General features: G+C 40.3%; 1 protein-coding gene across 5 annotated transcripts in view; it reads right to left on the bottom strand.

Annotated features, from left to right (window-relative positions):
• Positions 1-23,134, bottom strand: part of LOC134208669 (RNA-binding protein Musashi homolog Rbp6) — a 1,173,986-nt gene that overhangs the window by 839,420 nt on the left and 311,432 nt on the right. The window lies entirely within an intron of this gene.

Below are 23,134 nucleotides of genomic sequence, written 5' to 3'. Positions count from 1 at the left end.
CAAATTTCTAGAATAAAATCATGTTTACTTCTTTAAAAAGATCGTTTAGAACTGCATGACAGTTTCATATGAATTCCAGAAAACTTGTCAGAATTTTCAACTGGAATTAGTTCAGATTCCCACCAAAAATGTCTTCAAAAATCTATAGAAGATTGACTGGAAATCCATGCCACGCGAAATTTGTTCAAATTTCCATTCCATTTCTACCGTTTTAATTTCCACAGAAAATTCGATCGTAAATGTAAAACTTTTATGCTATAGTTAGTTTGGTTTTTCAAATTGAGATAAAATAGAACATTTTCGAATCCTATGCTTCCTGAAGGTGTTTCGGTGACATAGCTGGAGTATTTTCCTAGTGCTTTGATAATGAACTCCTGAGAACTGCGTCTCATCTGTCCAAAAATAGGATATACAAAATCTTCCGGTTTAAGCCTCTGCAAATTTACCTCAACTAGTGCTAAAACTTGTCTCCGTTGATATCCCCAGATGTCCCTGACACGTTCGCAGCGAAATAGCTTGTGCACTATGGTTTCCGGTTCTCCTCGAAATCAAATCTTGCAAAAAATATCATCTACAACACTGCAACGCCTCGTTGAAACAATAACTCTCGATGTTTGATTTTTTGTGCATTATCATGTACCAAGTTGATCGTTGAGATGAAGTAATCTACCCTATCGAACGCGTGATCGAGATCAAAAATAATAATAGAGAGCTTCGCCGGTGGTATTTCAGATGTGCAATTTTGTCAGATATGCGGCATGTAGCTCCGAAGATGTGTCTTTTGCCGTTATAACGTTTCTGGTGTACTGAGAGCACTGAGACAAGCAAACTGTGCATCTTCTATTTAGGTTTTACTAAGCATCATCCGGTTCCAGAATCATTACCAAACCATTTTTTTTTGTCAAAAAAATTTCAAGACTTTTTTTTCCGGAATTTCTGCAATGCATTCAATTTACCGCACATTGATATGAATTGATAAAAATAGTGGAATCTAATCCCCATAAAGTGCAATTTTGACCTCTCTATTGTGTATGCACCACCAACGCTAAGTGGATCAATCTGGGTTTTTCTTAACTAAGTCTATGATTCCGTCAAAGAACTGTTTAAAAGCGTTTCCTTGAAGGGCATCATTGACGACGTTCGTGAATTCGTAACGTGTTATGCCCCACGTTTTCAGAAAGAACTCTTTTGGTGGGTTGCGGCAGTTCGTTGTTATACGACAGAATAATATAATAGCAATTTTTTTTCACTTAGCACTAGTCTCAATCACGTCTGCCATTACTGCCAATACTCAGCCATTACCAGCAGCAGAAGACGTTTCTGCTATTTTCGAAGAGATGAGACCCGTGCGCTCCGAGCTAGAGTCTCTCCGGCTCGAAGTCCAGACTTTGAGGATTGAGAATGATCTGTTAAAAAGACAACGGGACAGGTGATTTCCCTCCTCCCAAAGTCACGACTACAGCCAATCTGATTTCGTTCCAACCGCTGCTCAACCATTTATGTCTCTTTCTACCTTATCTGCATCCATTGCAACCATGAGTGGCGAATTTGCCACTATTGCTCCCGCTCCTAAGACTTCACAAAGCCACAACACCAACTCATCCAAAATGTCTCCTACTCTCCCCAAGTCAAAATATCTAACAAGGATCCTGGCACCAAGACCAAAATCCCCGCTTCCAGTACTGGGGTCGATTCTCGCGTGTCCAACACCAAAAGGAGTCCAACAAACACCTCATCAGACCTCAAGAACCCCCAGAATGCCCCAAAATCTCAGTGTACCAGCAGTAAGAACCCTAACCACATCTTCAACTCGTACGTAAACATTTCGCCTGTTGCCGCCTCCAACGTGCAAAAAACAAACCGGTGATGGCATCGGATAAACAAAACTCCTTTGGTGCCTCAGATAGGCGGGCCACCGGTAGACCGGACGTCTAAACCCCACCGGAACTACCGGGTCGATCATGGCATCCGGTGGACGAAGACATGCAATGCAAGAAGAGCCTGTCAAGATCCATCGGTGGTCCGAACCCCCACCCCCCCCCCCTCCTCCCCTAGTGTAGTCGTGCGGACACCGGAACTGGGGAATACACCCCGGTGCTGGGAGATAGACGGAAGAGAGACGCATTATCCCCCTACAAGCCATTTTTGCAAGCGCAAGGTATCAAGTCGCTGTTTCCGGGGGATTCCGAGGGAAGCAAGCGAATTCATTCTGGCGTTCTTGGTATGCTCTATTTCTCCCCAATGGACGACATTGGATTCAAACCACCAAACAGCAGTCTGCAGTACAGCCAAACCTAACAAACTGTAAGAACCATGAACGCTGTAAGCACAGCAAGCTTTCCACGGCCGCCCCGAACCTATCTCTTTGGGCGGTAAGTCCCATCGGCTGCTTCTCGGGCACTCCGGGGACGCCAACACGGGTCATAAGTCCCAACATATACAGCGTGCCAGGCTTCCCGGGCACTCCAACCCGGGTAGTAAGACCTACCACTACCAGCATCTTTCTCAACCTTGTCCAGCATTCCCTAATGGTCCCGTTTACGGACCCAAATGCCACCTTGGCTCGAACAATCAAGACTCCCCTACCCATCACAGTGCTCTATTGAACGCTCTTGACGACACCCAAATGGACTCCTAAAGCGCTCTCTTCCCCATCGATCAGCGCCACACATCCGAGACATCCTACCTACCTGCGTCGGATTCGGAATCAGGCAATACTCCAGCCTCCTTTCCAACTCCTACGCTTCCACTGGAGGTAAATTTCTGCCCTCAGTGGAACATCAATGGTTTCTGGAATAACTTGCCAAACCTATGTAGAACTGTTGATGAACAACAGTTTACCCTGGACCATTGCCCCCCAAGAGGTTCAAATATCCGACACTCTGTTGCGATAGGGATCCTTCGAGAGATCCCCTTTGATGTCCTTCAGATTTACGAAGATCTCCCATTCCGTCCGACTCCGAGAAAGCTTTCCCATCAGTGTAGGGAATGTTTACCTCACTTGCGGAGCCAACGTCTTTTCTTCCAGCGCTAAAATGGGAGGTTGCCCATGACCTCTGACCTCTACGAAAGCAACCACTATCCAATACAGGTCACTGCGAACGCCTCTCCCTCCGCTGCCTCTAAGAGGCCTTGATGGCGTTATGATGCCTCTGGCAACATTCGACGCGGGTTAGGAAGAAGTGCGCTGCCACTGCCCTCCGACTTCTTCAAGGTCGTCCTTGACGCTGCTGGTTATTCCATCCCTCAAACCAGTACTCTACCTAGAAGAAGAGCTCTCCGTTGGCGGTCGGTTAAGACGCGCCGCGCCGTCAAAGCCAGAAGGAAGGTTCTCCGAGCACTCAGGACACCCAAATAAGGTAAGTGCATTGGAGAACTACAAGCAAAAACACTATACGAATGTCATCTGATACGCCAAAAGAAAGCATTGGGATTTCTGTGACTGCATCAATCCAATCCAATCAATCTGCCGAGCTAAGGGAGGAAGTCAAATGGCAAGCGTAGATCTTTCCCCATCCACCGCCGGATCTACTAGTTTCTCCAAAATAAATCAACCCTTCCCATTCGCCAAGCTTTTCTTCGCTCTTGCCAGAAGCAACGATGCTGAAAAACCTACCCACTACCGTAAAAATGATGATGAATCAAGCCTAGGCGAATCAAACCAAATCAAACCTTTCCCGACGAGTGGCGCTACAGCTACGTTTTTTCGATTACAAAAAAAAATATCACCTCCCGCGACACAGCCAGTTTTCTGCTTAGCTCGCTGACCACCTGTGTATCAATTGTCGTCGAGAGGTTGGTAAACCGTAGGCTGTGTAAGAAATGTGAAGCTGACAGAAGATTTGGCTCATACTTCGCCGGATTAGTAGACGTAATCCAAAGTGCCTTTGACCAAGAGATACACGCCGATCTGGTTTCTCTGGATATTTCGAAGGCGTTCAACCGCACTTGGTGCTGAAGCAGCTAGTGGACTAGTGGTAATTTCGTATTTTGGAAGTTTTTCTTGGCATGCAGTCTTAATTCCAGGTTGTGTCTCTGGAATTAAGAGTGCATGCCAAGAAAAACTCCCAAAATTTGTTCACAGGGGGTCTGTTCTGGCCGTGACCATGTTTCTGGTTGCAATGAATCAGGTCTTCAATGGCCTGCCAAAGAACATCTACGTCTTTGTCTACGTGGACGACATCCTGCTTGTGGATAGTTAGTGCAGTTCATCGGTGGGCCTCGTTGATCGGTTTCACCATGACGGCCGGGAAAAGTGTCCGAACTCATGTGTGCAACGGGTGACATCATCTCTCCGGCCCCAGTCTGGGCAACCGATCCCAAACCGAAAACTCGTCAAGGTCCTCGGAGTTTCCATCGACCGGGCAAGCGTTAATTAACAGCCTGACTGACAGACTGCTTTGCGAGCTGGATCTGACTTGTGTAGCACGTCGGGAGCTTGTCAGCATACTCTCCCCAGTCTTCAACCAGTACCTCCGCATAGCCTCCAGACTCTTCCCTTTGCACCTGTTGAAGTAGCTTACGCCGTAGCAGGTGTCCTCCCATTTCGCAGTTGTGTGCAGGCTGCTATTTGCCAAAAAAAACCTAAGTATACGATTCTGCCACATCTGGAAACCACAGGTCCTCCTCTTTGCCTCCCCTAGTGCTTAGGGTTCACTGGCACGGAGCGACGAACTGGCATTCCTCTACAACCATCATAAACCACTCCATTGCGAGGTGCTTATAAAGAGGAGTCAATGCGGAAGCTATACGAAGATTGGTCGCCGTGCTGTTAAACACCGAGCTTAGGAACCACGAGTATCGCTACTGTTCCCTTTCTTGGCTTAGGCGTTACTGGCAATAACCTAACGGTGCCTTGAACAATGCAGCGTCTTCTTAGCGGAAACCGCAGCCTTTTTATTGCCGCCACAGCCGACTACCTTCGTGTGGATCCCGGGACACTGTTGGGTGCCAGGGAACGTCACTGCGGACACTCTTACTGGAATCATGCACCAAGGTAGGCGTTACACGCCATCGATTTCCCATGCTGACGTTAAAGCCTGGAACAAAAAAATCCTCAGCCAGAATTGGGAGAACAAATGGGCAGCTTCCAGGATCACGCAACTACGGAAGGTCAAAGGACCCACGGCACCTTGGAACGACAAGCCCAATCTTAAGGACCCGCAAGTCATCTCTCATCTTCATACAGGGCATACCCAATTTTCACATAATTTCGGTGGAAGGGCCTTTCGGATCGTTTGTGAAATCTGCGAATAGAAAACTCAGTAGAACATGTGATCTGCCGTTGTCCAAAGTTTGACATTCCTCGATCCAGATACGGGATATCGTGGAAAATACGAGATGCCTTGGCTGGCGATATCGCAAGTCTATCACTCCGTTTCTCCTTTCTCAAAGATGGAGGGCTGTACTACCAGATCTAGATTCAGCTTGGGCCTCCCGGGTGTAAGTCCCACCCACGGAGGTATGCGGGCCTCCCTGGTTATTCCAGGGTTGCAAGTTCCTCGTAAGTCCTCTGCTCCTAAGCCATCATATCAACAGCTAGAGGATTTTCCTCACCGACTTCGCTAACATCATTTCCTCACATTGACACCAACCGATCAACTCCTGTGAAGCAGGAGCTCGAAATTTGTCGATCTCAGATTGAGCCATGCTTTGTGGGATATCCTACCTTTAGCTTGACTGAGATCTGAATATCGTCTTCGCCTAACTGACGTTCTGATCAGTTTTTTGCGGAAATCCTTTGCTCTGAAAAGTTTACATCTTGGTTTCCATTTTTGGTCGGTTTTATTGATTGATGTTATGCTCTAAGTTAGAGTTTTCTATCTGACTGCAGCAAATAAATTTCGGAGAACAGCGCATTTCAACCATTGGATTCCTAAATAACCGTCCAGCCACAGTTTGCCATCCAGCCAAAGTTTGCTTATGGAGTTTCCCCACCGTGGAAGACAACCGTGACATTTGTCCCGCTTTTTCGTCCAGCTTTTACCTTTCAACAAATTTTAAAGTATTTTTATTCAAGTGTTAAAACTACACACTTGAATAAAAAATACATTAATTTTTTTTTTATTTTGCTTTGTTAATTCTGTTATGTACAACATTTTATTCCATTGGCTTGCTGAAGGACCTTAGGTTGGACTTGAGAGTCGCTGCTTCCAGCTCCCTTCCATGGCAGTTGCTCACTTAGCACTGGCGATACCATGACAAGTGACGAACTGAATTAATTTCAAAATTCACAAATATAGCGGAAACAAATCACTTCTGCACAATATAAAAGCCGAATGTCATTTGGCCGAAAGCTTTATAACTGGAAATGTCATTTGACCGAATGAAACATTAGGTCAAAACCCATCTGACCGAAAGTCATATAGTCAAAATGCACGTACGGCCGAAAATGTCATTTGGTCACTGGTCATAGCCGAAAATAGTGAATATAAAAAGTGTGAAGTGAAAAATGAGAAGAGAGTAACGTAAATTGAAGAATTAGTAGTGAGAAATAAGAATGAGAAGTGAGAAATGACACGTCTCACACCTCAGTTCTCAAATCCCAATTATAAATTTCCACTTCTCACTTCTGACTGTCAGAAGTAAGAAGTGAGACGTGTAGAGTGACAAATGAAACGGCTTCCTTCTCACTTCTCATTCATTCATCATTTACAGAATGATAGGTGAAAAGTGCGAAATGAAAAATACAAAGTGAAAAAGAAGATGAAGAAATTGAGAAGTGATTTCTCTCTCCTCATTTCTCATATCTCACTTCATACTACTATTTGTAGTACTACTAGTAACTCGTCTCATGACAAATTCACAAATCTTGCCTCAAATTTCCATCTAGTTCTCTTGCTTTTGAAAGAAGAACTTGGTTAAAATATTTTCCACGTGCAATTTGTGATTTTTCGTACATAATTAGCTCAAAGTGTTGCAAATCTTGTACCCCCGAAACTGATACATTTTCCGACAAATCTAATCAGCTACATCGTTCAACTGAATTCTTCCACCGATCAATCTCGTCTAACCCGGAAAAGGAGCGAAATCCTTCCGGCCGAACCGTGCCACCGTCTCGACACAAAATTAATCCATCTGCTTTAACGCCAAATTAAACAAACCGAGCCGGAAAAATGAGACTCGGCACATGAAACAAAGGCACTGAGGCACTGCCTCGCCTTGCCCGATACCTACTTTGTACTTTGTATTTAAAAGCTTCATTTCTCCGGTTGCGTTGCCCACTTTCGCCGCTCAGGACCGGGAAATTTTCCCAGCCGAAACCACTGCCGCAGACGACGACGGCAGGCTACGAAAACTAGAACATCTGCTAGCAGCTATAAATCAGTCGGTAATAAATCATTTCACAGCAGCCCGGGCCAAATCCGCAAGCCCCGAAGCTCGCCGCCCGCCCGCAAAACCCATGGACTTACTTCATTCAAGCCGACTTGCCTGGGGGCGAGGAGCCTGGCCCAGTGCGGGCTCAAACGCTGCTGGTTCGCAAAGGGCTCGCAGGAAGTCTACAACATGACGTGGCGCGACGCGCGAGGAGGAGCAATTTAAAAGCGAAAGCGAAAAATATTTTAACCTCGAACTCGGCGGCAAAGCAATTACATCCAGTTCTGGTTACTCGTGCTGGCCCGGGTGCTGTGGGGAATTGCGGTGAGGGTGTCGGTTGTTCGGGTGCATTGTCGAGGGTTGTCGAGCATTTGCTTTTGCCTCGGCGCGTTGTATTGAAGGTCGTTCAAGGACTGGAAAAAGCGGGGTGAGGTGCGGTAAAAAGGATTCCTCCAAAACAGCTGATCCTGAGTCGCCAACCAGCGGGAACAGCAGCGCCTGCATTTGGGGGTGAAAGTTTTCTCACCGAAATGGGACGATTCCCCACACGTGGGAGCAATAATTTTAACAACCAATGCCGATGCTGTGAAAGGAATGAGACAGTGCGAGCACGAAAAACCGTCCGATTATTACCGTTTTATAAGGTGATAGGGTAGAAAGGCATAACATTGACTCTTCGATAAATTAACTAAACATATTTCTTACCTGTAAATAACCCTGACTAATATCAAGAAATAATTACAAAAATGCTACGAATTTGTTGTTCCAGCTTCCGCGCTATCACCGTTCTCACCTAGCTTCAAATTCAATTCCAGTTCAACTTCCACCCACTCCGCTCTTTCAACTCAGCGACGATTGAAAATGGGTAAAGTTAGGTGGATTTCCTGGAATGTGTGTCAAAGTTGTGTTGACTCGCACATTCAGTGGAGCCGCATTTCGGGTTGTAGACAAGCTTTACATGTTCGAAAGTGCTAAGCACTACCACTGCCTGACGGAGCCCTAGATCTAGATCCAGCGGTTCTGGATCAGCGGGTATTTGTTATTTAAATGAGATGTTCGTGGCAGTGCCAGCGTCGTCGTCGTCGTCGTTGATGTCGGTGACGTCAGTGGGATCCTTCACCGCCACCGATTTTTATGCATACCAAAACGGCTTCAGGACCTACTACGGAAGACAAGGGGAAGAAAACTGCCAAAGAAAGAGTTTTCCTGTTGCCTGGTATCTGATGTTGATTGAGGAGTTTAATTTATATTCCGACTCAACAACGCTACAAACTCCGACTGCCGGCAACAGGAGCTTTGGATGACTTTTGGGCAGTCGTGGGGGAGATATAAATGAGTACATTACAAAGTTTTTTGGCTAATTGATAGAAGAATTTTTCGAGCAGGAGAGTTTTCGCGCCGCAGATGGCACCCGATCCGGGAGTTCAAATTTACTGCTCGCTGAATGGGTTGCAGACAGATGGTTGTTCACCGGATCATCCATCTTGCGGGCGAATCATCACCATCGTGGAAAAGCAGTCGGAGGTATGTTTCGGGCAACTGTCTTGAGTTATTATGAAGTTTGAATTAATGTGACTTCGTTACGCACCGAATTTCCGGTTACTCGACCAGTTCTGTGTCGAAAAGTTTGTTAGGGAACTGTTCCATTTTCCATCTCACTGTCACAAACTCATCTAATTTTGTAAGAAGAAAATAAAATCGCAATGTCCTCGCTGCTGTTACTGCTTGAAAATAAATGAGAAACAAGTTCATGGGCGTCCCATTCTGTCGTTTTCGATTCAAAAATCTGTAGATCTTCCTCGCAATCGCAAATAGAATCTTTTATCAAATATATTTAATGTGTTTGGGCTCAAATTTATATGCGGATCCATATCGATTAGTTTTGAGTGATACAATTGCAAAAATGTATGTTTGCGACAAATATTTTATAAAGACTTTTATCTCAGCGATAAGTGCCAAAAAATTTGTGAGATACTTTGAACACGAAATATTCAAAGTTTCCATAAATAAATCGAGAGTAGCGATAAATAATTGTAAAATATTCTACAAAAAACAACAAATGACCTCCGACCTCTAAGGAATAAAAAGATTTGTCAACCTTCACTATGTCGGTTAATCTTTATTATTTCTTCGATGGGTGCAGCCATCATCGAATATTCAATTGGACTATTGTACCTACGCAGAGTGGGAATCTGAACTAATAATGCAATTAAAAGTGAATTAAAATAAAGTTATGAAGAAGTTTTGGATAAAAGTGGATAAGGTAAGTTTGAAAAAAAAAAACGCGAAGAGTCTAAATCAACTTAGAGAAATACAGAGTTTACGGATGCCCTACTGATCAGAATGCTAACAACAACGCGGAGAGATTAGGAAAAATAATTATCTTCAATTCATCCTTAACTTCACTGATAAAAGAAGCAGCAGTCCTCAACACATAATGTGGCAACCTGCATAACACATAACCTGCAACCAAGCTGCGTCATACTTCCCTTAGCTACAACGCAACAATTACACGTATTTCACTGATGCGTCAGAGTCATCAAATGGTTCGAGGTAAAAGTCATGTAAAAGTCGTAGCTGCTCTGCATATCTCCTACAAAGATACATTTTTGTAGAATTCTACCGTCGTCTTTTGCTGGCCCTTGAATCTTTCCCTTTTCATTCCTTTCATTGCTTTCATTCCTTTCATTCCTTTCATTCCTTTCATTCCTTTCATTCCTTTCATTCCTTTCATTCCTTTCATTCCTTTCATTCCTTTCATTCCTTTCATTCCTTTCATTCCTTTCATTCCTTTCATTCTATTCATTCATTTCATTCCTCTTCCATTCCTCTTTCATTCCTCTTTCATACCTCTTTCATACCTCTTTCATTCCTCGTTCATCCATATTTCATTCCTCTTTCATTCCTCTTTCATTCCTCTTTCATTCCTCCTTCATTCTTCTTTCATTCCTCTTTCATTTCTCTTCCATTCCTCTTTCATTCCTCTTTCATTCCTCTTCCATTCCTCTTCCATTCCTCTTTCATTCATATTTATTCCTTTCATTCCTCTTCCATTCCTCTTTCATTCCTCTTTCATTCCTCTTTCATTCCTCTTTCATTCCTCTTTCATTCCTCTTTCATTCCTCTTTCATTCCTCTTTCATTCCTCTTTTATTCCTCTTTAATTCCTCTTTCATTCCTCTTTCATTCCTCTTTCATTCCTCTTTCATTCCTCTTTCATTCCTCTTTCATTCCTCTTTAATTCCTCTTTCATTCCTCTTTCATTCCTCTTTCATTCCTCTTTCATTCCTCTTTCATTCCTCTTTCATTCCTCTTTCATTCCTCTTTCATTCCTCTTTCATTCCTCTTTCATTCCTCTTTCATTCCTCTTTCATTCCTCTTTTATTCCTCTTTCATTTCTCTTTCATTCCTCTTTCATTCCTCTTTCATTCCTCTTTCATTCCCCTTTCATTCCTCTTTCATTCTTCTTTAATTCCTCTTTCATTCCTCTTTCATTCCCCTTTCATTCCTCTTTCATTCCTCTTTCATTCCTCTTCCATTCCTCTTTCATTCCTCTTTCATTCCTCTTTCATTCCTCTTTCATTCCTCTTTCATTCCTCTTTCATTCCTCTTTCATTCCTCTTTCATTCCTCTTTAATTCCTCTTTCATTCCTCTTTCATTCCTCTTTCATTCCTCTTTCATTCCTCTTTCATTCCTCTTTCATTCCTCTTTAATTCCTCTTTAATTCCTCTTTAATTCCTCTTTCATTCCTCTTTCATTCCTCTTTCATTCCTCTTTCATTCCTCTTTCATTCCTCTTTCATTCCTCTTTCATTCCTCTTTCATTCCTCTTTTATTCCTCTTTCATTTCTCTTTCATTCCTCTTTCATTCCTCTTTCATTCCTCTTTCATTCCTCTTTCATTCCTCTTTCATTCCTCTTTCATTCCTCTTTCATTCCTCTTTCATTCCTCTTTCATTCCTCTTTAATTCCTCTTTAATTCCTCTTTCATTCCTCTTTCATTCCTCTTTCATTCCTCTTTCATTCCTCTTTCATTCCTCTTTCATTCCTCTTTAATTCCTCTTTAATTCCTCTTTTATTCCTCTTTCATTCCTCTTTCATTCCTCTTTCATTCCTCTTTCATTCCTCTTTCATTCCTCTTTCATTCCTCTTTCATTCCTCTTTCATTCCTCTTTTATTCCTCTTTCATTTCTCTTTCATTCCTCTTTCATTCCTCTTTCATTCCTCTTTCATTCCTCTTTCATTCCCCTTTCATTCCTCTTTCATTCTTCTTTCATTCCTCTTTCATTCCTCTTTCATTCCCCTTTCATTCCTCTTTCATTCCTCTTTCATTCCTCTTCCATTCCTCTTTCATTCCTCTTTCATTCCTCTTTCATTCCTCTTTCATTCTTCTTTCATTCCTCTTTCATTCCTCTTTCATTCCCCTTTCATTCCTCTTTCATTCCTCTTTCATTCCTCTTTCATTCCTCTTTCATTCCTCTTTCATTCCTCTTTCATTCCTCTTTCATTCCTCTTCCAATCAGATGAATCAGATGAATCAGATGAATCAGATAAATCAGATGAATCATTTTGATAAGAAAATTATTTTGAACTTTTTAGTGGAATGTTGTGACGAGAAGTCGAGTCAAGTACAAGACACTGAAGACGGCCTTACTGTTGAGGTCGAAATACGTATCTGTCAGGATACAATTAAGTGGTGGAATTCATTGGGATTGCTTAAACTCGTCTTATGACAGGTGAAAACATTCCACTAAAAAGCTCAAAATAATTTTCTTATCAAAATGATTCATCTGATTTATCTGATTCATCTGATTCATCTGATTCATCTGATTCATCTGATTCATCTGATTCATCTGATTCATCTGATTCATCTGATTCATCTGATTCATCTGATTCATCTGATTCATCTGATTCATCTGATTCATCTGATTCATCTGATTCATCTGATTCATCTGATTCATCTGATTCATCTGATTCATCTGATTCATTTGATTCATTTGATTCATCTGATTCATTTGATTCATCTGATTCATCTGATTCATCTGATTCGGATGAATCATTTGATTCATTTAATTCAATTGATTCATTTGATGCATTTGATTCATTTGATTCATTTGATTCATTTGATTCATTTGATTAATTTGATTCATTTGATTCATTTGATTCATTTGATTCATTTGATTCATTTGATTAATTTGATTAATTTGATTCATTTGATTCATTTGATTCATTTGATTCATTTGATTCATTTGATTCATTTAATTCATTTGATTCATTTGATTCATTTGATTCATTTGATTCATTCGATTCATTAATTCATTTGAATCATTCGATTCATTTGATTCATTCGATTTTTTACTCATTTGATTCATTTGATTCATTTGATTCATTCGATTCATTTGATTCATTTGATTCATTTGATTCATTTGATTCATTTGATTCATTCGATTCATTTGATTCATTTGATTCATTTGATTCATTTGATTCATTCGATTTTTTTATTCATTTGATTCATTTGATTAATTTGATTCATTTGATTCATTTGATTCGTCTGATTCATCTGATTCAGATGAATCATTTGATTCATTCAATTAATTTGATTAATTTGATTAATTTGATTCATTTGATTCATTTGATTCATTTGATTCATTTGATTAATTTAATTCATTTAATTCATTTGATTCATTTGATTCATTTGATTCGTCCGATTCATCTGATTCATCTGATTCAGATGAATCATTTGATTCATTCAATTAATTTGATTAATTTGATTAATTTGATTCATTTGATTCATTTGATTCATTTGATTCATTTGATTCATTTAATTCATCTAATTCATTTGATTCATTTGATTCATTTGATTCATCTGATTCATCTGATTCATCTGATTCATCTAATTCATCTGATTCATCTGATTCATCTGATTCATCTGATTCATCTGATTCATCTGATTCATTTGATTCATTTGATTCATCTGATTCATTTGATTCATCTGATTCATCTGATTCATCTGATTCGGATGAATCATTTGGTTCATTTAATTCAATTGATTCATTTGATGCATTTGATTCATTTGATTCATTGATTCATTTGATTCATTTGATTAATTTGATTCATTTGATTCATTTGATTCATTTGATTCATTTGATTCATTTGATTTATTTGATTAATTTGATTCATTTGATTCATTTGATTCATTTGATTCATTTGATTCATTTGATTCATTTAATTCATTTGATTCATTTGATTCATTTGATTCATTCGATTCATTAATTCATTTGAATCATTCGATTCATTTGATTCATTCGATTTTTTACTCATTTGATTCATTTGATTCATTTGATTCATTCGATTCATTCGATTCATTTGATTCATTTGATTCATTTGATTCATTTGATTCATTTGATTCATTCGATTCATTTGATTCATTTGATTCATTTGATTCATTTGATTCATTCGATTTTTTTATTCATTTGATTCATTTGATTAATTTGATTCATTTGATTCATTTGATTCGTCTGATTCATCTGATTCAGATGAATCATTTGATTCATTCAATTAATTTGATTAATTTGATTAATTTGATTCATTTGATTCATTTGATTCATTTGATTAATTTAATTCATTTAATTCATTTGATTCATTTGATTCATTTGATTCGTCCGATTCATCTGATTCATCTGATTCAGATGAATCATTTGATTCATTCAATTAATTTGATTAATTTGATTAATTTGATTCATTTGATTCATTTGATTCATTTGATTCATTTGATTCATTTAATTCATCTAATTCATTTGATTCATTTGATTCATTTGATTCATCTGATTCATCTGATTCATCTGATTCATTTGATTCATTTGATTCATTTGATTCATTTGATTCATTTGATTCATTTGATTCATTTGATTCATTTGATTCATTTGATTTTTCTGATTCATTTGATTCATTTGATTCATTTGATTCATTTGATTCATTTGATTCATTAATTCATTCGATTCATTTGATTCATTCGATTTTTTTTATTCATTTGATTCATTTGAATAATTTGAATCATTCGAATCATTCGATTCATTTAATTCATTTGATTCATTCGATTTTTTATTCATTTGATTCATTTGATTCATGCGATTCATTTGATTCATTTGATTCATTCGATTTTTTATTCATTTGATTCATTTGATTAATTTGATTCATTTGATTCATTTGAATGTCTCCACTAGCCTGTCATTCATTTAATTATTTTAATTCATTTCATTCATCTCATTCATATTTGATTCATATTTGATTCATGTTTGATTCATATTTGATTTATATTTGGTACATATTTGATAAATATTTGATTCATATTTTAATCTCCTTCTTCTTCTTCTTCTTCTTCTTCTTCTTCTGCTTCTGCCATGCCAATATTACATCCCCACACTGGGACAGAGCCGCCTCGCAGCTTAGTGTTTATTAAGCACTACCATAGGTATTAACTGCGAGGTTTCTAAACCAAGTTACCATTTTTGCATTCGTATATCATGAGACTAACACGATGATACTTTTATGCCCAGAGAGGTCGAGACAATTTCCAAACCGAAAATTGCCTAGACTGGCATCAGGAATCGAACCCAGCCAACCTCATCATGGTCAGCTTTGTAGCCGCGCGTCTTACCGCACGGCTAAGGAGGACCCCATATTTGAATCATATTTGATTCATAATTGATTCATATTTGATTCATTTCATGCATTTCATTTAGTTTATTCTGTTCATATTTTATTTATCTTTGATTTATATTTGATTCTAATTTGATTCGTAGTTGATTCATATTAGGAAGTTATTTTTTGTCTTTATTAAAGGGAATTTCAGCCCTAGACTGGCTCATCTTTTCAGAATAAAAAATAAATGAAAAATTAGAAAAAAAACCTGTGAATTTTCACTTTTTTTTACAAATAACGTACAATTTATTGCTGCAATGCTCTAAAACCATAGCATTTTTTGCTTTAGTCAACTCAAATTTGACTAAAATGTCACTCACACCCCTCTGCTTCTAACTCTCTCAGCTGAGATATGTTTCATATTTAGTTTTGTTTGTTCTATTCGGTTCCATTCTATCTCATTTATTTCATTCAAATTCATTATTTTATTCCGTTTAATTCATTTCATTCGATTTCATTCATTTCGTTTGATTTTATTCATTTCATTGACGTCATTCGGTTTTATTGAGTTTCATTCATTCAATTCAGTTTAATTATTTTATTATGTTTAAACCTTTTGTTACCGACAGGGTACCCGGGTACCTTTTTCGTTTTCAAGTGAAATTTGTTTAGGGTTCTAAACATCGCAGGAAATTGAAACTCCGTGACATCTTCAAACTCGGCAAAATTAAGGTTTGGGTGGTACTAAAATGAAAATCCAGTAAGGGGGGGCTTGAGGAGGGGCTTCTGAATATTTTTACCCCGTAACGTACCGACAGGGTACCCGGGTACCCACGTTTTGATATAACCATAACTTCGTCAGTTTTCAACCGATTTGGACGATTCCGTTTGCTATGGATTAAGAAATTCATCCTCTATCCGATCCATGTCACATAGGACCGATCCGGATTACCTGGTTACCGGAGTTCCGGATTTGCTAGACCATGTCTCAAAATTGGTGAAGTTGATCTTATAGAATACAAATGATGATTTCTTGTATCCTGAGTTACCAGTTTCGCAGAAAATTCGAGGATTATGACTTCCTAACGTATTAGGTTCACGTGATCATATGGACTCGGAACGGACATCCCGGAATAGGTTCCCGTGGGCCCTATAGTGGCCGCAAATTCATTCCTGGCAATATGGGTATCAAAATTCTTGGAATTGTTCCGGAAACATGTTTTCCATGTAGTTGAGACCATAGGATGGATATGAACCGGAACGGTCATTCTGGAACAGGTTCCCGGAGGGCCCGTAGTGGCCAAAAACTCATTTAGAATAAACCCTAGCAATATGGGTATCAAAATTCTTGGAATTGTTCCGGAAACATGTTTTCCATATAGTTGAGACCATAGGATAGATATGAACCGGAACGGTCATTCTGGAACAGGTTCCCGGAGGGCTCGTAGGGGCCAAAAACTCATTTAAAATAAACCCTGGCAATATGGGTATTAAAACTCTTGGAATTGTTTCGGAAATATGTTATCCATAAAGTTGAAACCATAGGATGGATATCAGCCAGAACAGTCATCCTAGAACAAGTTCCCGAAAGGCCTTTAGTGGCCACAAACTCATTTAGAAGACACCCTGGCATCAAAATTCAAAATGAGTTTCTGGCCACTTTAGGCCCCACGGGAACCTGTTTCAGGATGACCGGTCCGTTGTCAAACCATCCAATGGTCCAATTACTTATCAGATCATGCTTCCGAAACAATTTCATGAATTTTGATACCCATATTGCCAGGGTTTCTTCAGAATAAGTTTGTGGCCACTTTAGGCCCCACGGGAACCTGTTTCACGATGACCGGTCTGTTGTCAAACCATCCAATGGTCCAATTACTTATCAGATCATGCTTCCGAAACAATTTCATGAATTTTGATACCCATATTGCCAGGGTTTCTTCAGAATAAGTTTGTGGCCACTTTAGGCCCCACGGGAACCTGTTTCCAGAATAACCGTTCCGGGATTTTTTCATAAGATAGTCCTGTAACGTAGCTAAGTTATATTCTTTAAATTTCCAACGAAGTTTATTAGTCATAACGCAAAAAATCTTCATTTGGTTGAATATATATCTTCAATTTACACATACTTTGGGACTTGGCACAGTTAATCCGGAATTCCGGTTACCAGATAATCCGAATCGGTTCTTTGTAACATGTATCGAATAGCGGGTAAGTTCCTGCATCCGTAGCAACCAAAATCGTCAAAATCGGTGAAAAACTGACAATGTTATGATCATTTTAAGTCCGTGGGTACCCGGGTACCCTGTCGGTAACGTAAGGGTGTTTTTTTTTTGTCGGTAACAAAAGGGTTAATTAATTTTTTTTTAGTTTCATTCATTTCATTCGGTTTCAGTCTTAAGCTTGCGCGTTCGTATCTCCATCGAAAGAGGTGGTTAACACCAGTACAATTTTTGAATTAAATCTTTAGTATACCTACTGCAAATCGACTTTTCAAAAATTGTAGTTGTTCAACCCGTCAATTTCATTCAATTTGTGTAATTCGTTAAATCTGCTAAATAAGTTAAAATCGTTAAATTCGTTTAAGTTGTTTGATTTATTTTATTAATATAGTTACTTTACTTAGATCAACTAATGCGATCTGTTCAATTCGTTTCATTCGCTTGATTCGTTTATTTCTATTCGCTCGTCAGCTTGTTTATATTTATTATTTGAATTATTTATAAATTTTTAAAAGTTTTCCTCAACCAGCAATTAGATATATTTTCTTTAAAATATTTTTGGCAACCTTATCATCGATTCAGAAGCATGAATTATTCTCCTAAGAAAGAGTTTTTTGTTTTAAGGCAAAAAGACTTCCGGTCCGAGACTCGGAATATATTTTGTCATATTGTCACTAGATTGTTTGGTTGTTTGAAAACTCTCTCACCTCCATGGAAAATTTTACATTATTTGGAAAAAAAATTAACAATTAACTGCTTCGACTTTGATTTTCTTTATAGACAATTTCTTGACTTTTTAAATGAAAAATTCTCAACTCTTTATGGAAACTTTATTTTACTACCGAATGAAATCTAAAGACAAGACGATTACAAAAGAAAACAGATTAAAAACATGGATACGGTTAAAATGCGCCACTCAGACATGAGAAGACAAAAAGATGACAACAAATCGCCAAGAGGACACAAGTTTACAATATTTCGATTTTTCATTTGGGGCTTACAAGTTTTTTTTTTCTCTATTCAATGTGTATTTCAAAGAAAACCGGTGTCTTTTGGTTCATCGACTGGCTTTCTCATTACTCCAAAAGCCACCGTCAATCAGACCCATCGCTATTTTATCTTAACACCGCAAGAGCCAGCTCCGCACCGCATCGTATCGTCCAAGGACGCGCGCCCATTCATTGACGTCCGTCGACGACGGCGGTCGGTGTGGAGACTCCATAAAAGCGAAGCAAAACTGCTGTCCCTGTTCTGAAAAATTCTGCTTGCTCCAGCTGAAAACCGGCATCACATTCATCGCCGGTCGTAAGCCACCGCCACACTCCCGGCGCGCCGTCCGCTTCGTGCCGTTGTTACTTCGAAAGCTGGGAAAAACGGACAGACGACTCCGGCTACGGGAGGGCATATAGATTTCGAAATAACATTGTTTAATTTGAACCCCGTGGAATGTGTTCGTCTCCGGCGTCGCCGCTGACTACAGGGTTCAGTGGGAGAAGGACTCCGCCGCCACGGAAACATCTCTATCTCTATATGTCAGTGGGTGCGGAGGAACAGACAGTGAGTTCGGTCCTGTGCACGGGTTCGACGAGGGTGGTCTGCGTTCTGTGACGCTCCTGGGCTATGATGGTGCGTCGCAGAACAAAGAAAGACGTCGCAGATAAAATGTGTGGAAAATTCGAGTTTATGCTACTGTGTTTCCTGCTTAAAGTGGGGTGCGGGGTGCGGGTTTGGCTCGGAAGTGGGAGCCTGCAACCAGTTAGGACCCGGGCACTGACGCACAACGAGCACCCGGCACGGGCTTCGAGTCAGTGCAGCTGACAAAAGGCGACATGCAGGATTAATCGATTGGGATGCTCCGATGTTGTCTGGCTGGCTCCAGATGGCAGGGACTGGGCTTCGTAGAACTGTATTTGTGCACGGGACCGAACGAATGAGCAAGCGAGCTAACGAACGGAACGGTTGATGGTGGTGATAATGCACCAGCAGGATTTGTCACATACGACCAATTGCGTACAATAGGGCCTCCCGGAGGCTGCGTGAGAAGGAATTCTTAATCAGAGGCCGTAGTGGAGAGCGTTTGCCGCTGGAGACTGACTGCACTGCGGAGCGCACGGAACCGGAACGCATATAGTTTCGGGCCCGGAAAAGCAAAAGCGTTTGTGAACGGGATTATGGATGGTTCGGAGTATTATCATCATCGTTCGTTAATTGAAATTTCAGAACGATGCTCCCGCCCGGATCCGGAACGGGGGCCTCTGCATGGCGATGTCGGTGACGTTGTTGGACACGAGTGCAGACAATGGCCTGTCTGCAGCGGATCCTGGCTGCTGCTGTGACTGACCCGGATGGAACCCGGACAGTGGCGAAGTTATTTGTTGTGAACACAGAGGATTCGTGTTTAATTTTGCTAATTTCTTTGGAATTATTCTATACGATAGCCAGTCTGTTGCGGTGAAGAACGATTGATTATTATCTTTTCAGCAGAGTTGTGTTAAAGAGCAAAATATGAAAATGGGAAAATTTTGCTGGATTAATTAAAAGAACTTATTCCAAACATTTTCAAAATTTGATACTATAACAGATTATGATGGCGTCGTTGCTCTCCGGAGATATTGAGATAGGCTTAAGGCAAATGACTTATTCCAAATATTGCAAACTAACCTGATATTCTCTCGTAGTAGAAGATGCTGAACGGAAAAGATGTTCAAAATTGTTTGTATTCATCTGACAGTGATTGCAGAACGCCGGATAATCAACGAAGGCAAGATTAGTAAGCTGGTGGTCAGTTTTTGAACTTAAGGTTATTGACTGGCAGCACTGACGAACTTACAATAAAGGCGCTCAGAACCCGGGTTTCCGTAGTTTTCACCAGGAACGTGATATTTGGGACATCAGCTGAAGTCCTCCACAGAGTTGCGAACATCACAAACCTCGCAGTTAGTAAGAGAAAGGCTTCCGTCGAAGTTATGAGAGAGCTGTGTGTGTCAAGTTTGGAGGCGGAAGATGATCTGCTGTTTTTTTAAGATTGAGAATATCTATCTATGCCGGAGTCACCCGGCCGTGAAAGCTTTCCATGAACATTCCCAGTTCTCTTGAATGGTTCTCTTTATTCAGGTTTTGATATAATCCAGCGTGTCAGATGTCGTGAAACGTTGGCCCTGATGTCCGACTCCAGCAAGGAGATCCAATTGATGTTAACCCGCAGTGCCCCGGGATCTAAGCGAAGGTCGTGCTTAGGCTCATCGACTTGGGGCACGGAGATGACCCTGGCAGATACGAGAATGGGTTTCCTGCACGGCTAGGTGCTGGCGATCAATGCCATCCGTAAATCTGTGGTCGTTGTAGAAATCTCTGTAAAGGAGCTCGGCCACCGCCCTTCCAAAAGGCACCGAATTATCACCCATGCGGAAGTTACAGGCTATGGAGCTACTTATAATGGCTGAAGTAAAGAGGAGTACGCCCAAGTAACATTGTCCACGCTTCTTGGATTTATTTAATTCTTATTGAGGATTTATGACAGCAATCATCATAGCTAGTTGCTCAGTCTTATTAGGGCTCTTATTGCTATCAATAAACCTCTCATAAATATGCTGAAAAAGCTTCAAATGTCAAATGCCTATTCAATTCATAAGCAGATACATGGTTGTGCTGAGGAGCGTAATAAATCCAATTTTCAACGCTCGAATAAAGCCACAATTTTTGGTCATAATGTGGTCAAATGAATTACCAAAATAAGTATATTTGCATTGCAAAGAGTTTATAATGGTGTTCAATAAGAGCAACATTTTTCTCATCGAAATTAATGATAGCCATATTGGAAACGGAGAAGAGTTTCCAAATCAGTGAAATTTATAACTGAAGTTCCTTTTTGGAATATATTTTCGACGTTTACCACACCTTTTTGGATACCATTTACGAATTATAAATAATTTGGGCTACGTTCCAATCGATTTAGTGGAGCATTTACGATACTGTGGCAATAACTATTTCCAATGTATTTCCCAGAACTACATTGTTTTGCCGGCGCATGTTTTTAATCTTAGTTTTTCATTAACTTTCGCCACAAAATCCAACGCGCACCTCGTTTTGATGGCACTACATCGAAAAAAAAACTCCTGAAAAAATATAATATTTTCATATGTCATCCTCATCGTTATTCTAATGAACAATCCATTTTGTTATTATTTACTTGGAAAGTTTTTTCTCTTTTTCTTTAAAGCAGCAACTGTCAATGCCGCAGCCAAATTCACCTTTTTGCGGGTACCTTAAAAAGATTTTCTAAATACTCTTATTACAGCTTTATAGTAGTTTTCTAGAATGGGCCACTTGGTAAAATTTTACTCTTATAGCGGTCATCAAAAGGCTGTCATGTAATAGTGGGTTTTATTGATTATTCTTATAATTTGATCTTGAAAACCAAATCTAGAGTGGAATAAAACTTGAAATGTTACTTGGGCGTGGACTCACGTCACGGGGGAAGACTGACGCCGACCAACGTGCGCAGAATCCGGTCGCTAGAATCTTGTATTATCGGAATGTGGCTGTGGCGGCTTTGCAGATGGCCGCCAACGCATGGTGGCAAAAATGCAAGATGTCTGCCTCGGCTCAGGAATGTGGTTGGTTATCCCATGATCTTAAACTTTCCTCCGTCCGCCATAATTTGGTTTCTGGAAAAACCAAGCATGATCTCGTTGATTTTTTGCCGGACGAGTGGCAGAAGAGCCTATTTGTAACCATCCCCAAGAATAAAATTTCCTACCGAGATGTCACAAAGTACCGACCTATTTCACGGATCGGCAGCCGAGGGTAAAAATAGAACCCGATGATGAGCCAAGGATACACATTGGGCACACACCTGAGAGAAGTACTGCAGAACGCCTACAACGACGGCAGAACGTGGCTTTAGTTTCCTTGAATGTTACCTAACAGAATTTGTACCCCCTTCGTTCTGGTGATTTTCTGCCAACCTAATTGCTTGCCATCCTTGCGGATTTTTCTCGCAGGGTGCTCTTTTACGATTGGCGATCAAAAAGTTCGAGCACCTTTCCTGAGAAAACAGAAGTCCGTTTTTGCCATCACGTTATTCCATTGAACTTTTGGTTCTGACTGATAACTTTTTGTGAAATCTATACCATTTCGTCGAATGACATTTAGTCGAACGTTTGATCGAAAGGGCATTTGGTCGAATGAACATTTCATCGAATATGATTCTTTAGTCCACTAGAGGGCTTTGGGACAGTTCGCCGAATGACATTTCGTCGAAAGACGTTTAGTCGAATGACATTCAGTCGAAAGTACATTTGGTCCAAAGGACATTTCGCCGAATGGAAATATATTCGAATGTTGAAAGGTTACTTACGGTAAAATACCCTCTATTCCAGCGGTGCTCAACCTGAAGTACATGTACTCCTGGAGAACTTTTGCTGAACCCAGGGGTACCTCGGTCAAAAATACGTAATGGCGGACGTATTACAATTCCAATAAAAACTGTAGGGCAAAAGGCCAAAAATACAAAACGACGAGAGAACTCATTTTGAAAATCTTTAAAGTAATCTATCTGATCGAAACAAAACATGTTGAATGCTATGCTAATAATATACTTCTCAACTGGAATCTCCAATCTAAAGGTTCGGAAGCACCGATTTGAAAAAATTTAAAGATTTTTTTCGACAGACTGAGTAGCTCCCATGAAAAAGGCTCGGAAGCCTCCTTTCAAGAGGCTCGGAAGCCTCCTTTCAAGAGGCTCGGAAGCCTCCTTTCAAGAGGCTCGGAAGCCTCCTTTCAAGAGGCTCGGAAGCCTCCTTCCAAGAGGCTCGGAAGCCTCCTTTCAAGAGGCTCAGAAGCCTCCTTTCAAGAGGCTCAGAAGCCTCCTTTCAAGAGGCTCAGAAGCCTCCTTTCAAGAGGCTCGGAAGCCTCCTTTCAAGAGGCTCGGAAGCCTCCTTTCAAGAGGCTCGGA

The sequence above is a fragment of the Armigeres subalbatus genome, chromosome 2, assembly GCF_024139115.2.
Source record: "Armigeres subalbatus isolate Guangzhou_Male chromosome 2, GZ_Asu_2, whole genome shotgun sequence".
NCBI lineage: Eukaryota > Metazoa > Arthropoda > Insecta > Diptera > Culicidae > Armigeres > Armigeres subalbatus.
The sequence above is the reverse complement of the archived record's forward strand: the minus strand, read 5'-3'. Positions and strand labels throughout refer to the sequence as shown.